Consider the following 2,957-nt stretch of genomic DNA (forward strand, 5'->3'; position numbering starts at 1 on the left):
TCAATTCAATCACTTATCTAGCATCTCTTCTTTTTTCTCTTGTAGACAACTCATGTTTTCCAATAAAAATAATTATATCACTCTTTTAAAAGCCTAAAATAAGGACTCTGGCGGCGTTACCTCCCGTTTCACCCAGATCTATGAATTTATCTGGACAATAGAGCCTCATGTACGTGGAGGAATTTTGTTGGTGGCCTTTGGCGTCATATATAGTACTAGTCTCCAATCCCATGGTTGTGGTTCTTGAGAGATGCATCATGCATGAAATGGTAATTATGATTTTTGTTTTTCGTTAGATAATTAACCTCAAGGTATCGAGCACCTGATAGATGCGATCATCATTTGATACACAACCACCTTACTAATTATTTTGGCAACATAACTAAGGTAAGAAAGTCGTAGTTGATCGTTCACAAAGTTTGGTTAGATATTCAATTAGCGTACTTGATCATATTTTGCGTATTCTTTTCGTACAATGAATTCTAAATTACTTTATACTGTATATTATTATTGTGTACACAAAGACATTAAATAGTATGCCTAATTGTACAAGGAATCATACATATCCAAAATTGGACAAACAAACTTGAAGATATATATAGGTCACATATATCCTATGAATAATATACTAGTCGTAGAATGATACCAAACCTTGTGGAAACCCTAGAAACATATAGGACTATTTTTATTCCTATTTTTAATAGAATTGACGTCAAACCAAAATATTTTTTAATTTTTAATAGAAGTAAGTCCAACAAAAGTATTTTTTTTTCTCCTTTTCTAACAATAATTTGATCGTGCGGATAGATATGAACGCACGGGAAGCTCTTGCGGAGATATATATACCTGGGCACGAATTTTCTAACTATTGCAAATTGCATGCAAATGTAAAACGAATATATATATATATATATATATATATATAAGGAATCAAATTAAATCAATGTAATTTTGATAACTATTATATTATTTTCATAACTTGATATAAAATATATATTTTTATTAATCTAACCGTTGAATTATATTTATATATCACCTAGATTGTTTGTATCAAATTTTATCAAAGTTAAACAACAACAAAAAGATAATCAAATTATTCATATTTCAATGTATTTTGAAATGTTTATATTACATCAATTTTAATTTATATAAATAATGTAACAAATGATTTTGAATTAATATGAAATTTTACATATACGATCTATGTGAAAGAAAATTTTAATCTAACGGTGAGTTTTAAAAAAATATTATTCAATTGAAAGTTATAAAATAATATAATAATGATTAAAGTTGTACCAAATTAATTTGATCCATCCTTATATATTTCAAATTATAAGAGTATTTATAATAAAATTTAATGACTATGCCCCAAAAATGAAAAAATAGTTTTACAATATCATTCAATCATAAATTATCATTTAAATTATCATAATATAGTTATTATAAAAGTTAACGAAATTATACATAACAGATCATGATTGAAAGATTTTATAAATTATTTTATACTATTAATTCATAATCATTTTTTCTTTGTAATATCATAAAAAAGTTTACATGTTGGCCCCATACACATGAATGTGTCCTTTTTTCCATATGGAGGTAGTAGTAGATGCCTTTGTGATCTCTCTTTGTGATTTGCAACGAGGGTTAACGTCTCCCAAGTAAGACAATTCAACATTGTTACATAAAGCATCGGCAGCATCTCCTCCTTCACATTGGAGGTCTATGTTCTGCAACACGTACTATCTCCTGGCATGGAAAGTTTTCACTGCAAGCCAACTTAACAGCTATATCAGAAGTACTTGTACCTGTTATGTTCTGGTACATCACATTCTTGATTTGGATAGCCGATTTCTCCATGAGCTATATGTATAATCAGTAGCTATACATACCAAAATCAGTAGTGATATTCCAATAATAGCAAAAGTTGTTTAATTATATATATTTACCTGTGTTTTGCATGGCATCTTTTTTTTTGTCACAGTAATTCTGATTTGTTATGATGGGGTTGGTGCCATTGTCCATTTCAATGTTCTGAAACTGGATGTTGCTAGCACTTCCCGAACCTCCCTACATATAATGTAGACCCAAAACATTACTAACTCATGGATTCTGCAATTCTTTTTTTAGCGCGCGCGCATATATATATAGAGAGAGAGGCCGTAGGCAAGTCTAATTATATTAAATCATAACTAAAGTTCAAAAATATTCAAATTAGTTACCTGCCATGTCTTGATTCTAACTCCATTTTTAGTTCCAAAAATCTTGGCTCTATCCATTAGTATTCCTGAAACAATTTCCTCGAATTTTCTGGCACCTAAGCTTCCAATACTGAAAATAACCCAAATTTTTACATACAATTTTTTTTTTTTATAAATAATCATTTTCGTCTCTAAATATGTAAAATACTACAAATTCAAGAATTAAAACATTAATTAAGTCTTAATATATTTATGTACATGTTTCAACTTATACCATTAAAAAATGTAAGACTAACGTTAGCATTACACTCTTTTAAGACATTTCTTTCAATACATTTTTTTACTATTAATTAAAGTTTGTTAAAAATAATAAAATGAAACTCACTAAATTAATAAGGGTTATTAGCAAAATTATGATTTTCAATAAATTTTAACTAATAACAAAATATATGTTTAAAAAAGCATGTTAAATAGTGTGTTCACGGCACGGTATATGCACATAGAGAGCAATGGAGGCAATTGTCCCCACAATTTTTTTTTTACTTCAATACATCTAATAAAAAAATTTCCCCCACAAAATAAATAAGTGTTAGTTCTCAATAATTTTTATAAGTGAATGTAACATGTTATAACATATAATTTGTAGGAGCTTCAGTTTGTTTTATGAGACTCTGTATGTTTTGTAAAACTTTAAAATTTTTTCTTTTGTGAAAATATTTTAAACTACTACCTCAAAAGAAACATAGGAGTAAATCA

At 27.9% G+C, this 2,957-nt stretch overlaps 1 pseudogene; it reads right to left on the reverse strand.

Annotated features, from left to right (window-relative positions):
- Window positions 1-1,550: 1,550 nt before the first annotated feature.
- On the reverse strand, window positions 1,551-2,505 carry LOC113000431 (polygalacturonase-like; annotated as a pseudogene).
- Window positions 2,506-2,957: the final 452 nt, after the last annotated feature.

The sequence above is a fragment of the Glycine max genome, chromosome 19, assembly GCF_000004515.6.
Source record: "Glycine max cultivar Williams 82 chromosome 19, Glycine_max_v4.0, whole genome shotgun sequence".
Taxonomy (NCBI): domain Eukaryota; kingdom Viridiplantae; phylum Streptophyta; class Magnoliopsida; order Fabales; family Fabaceae; genus Glycine; species Glycine max.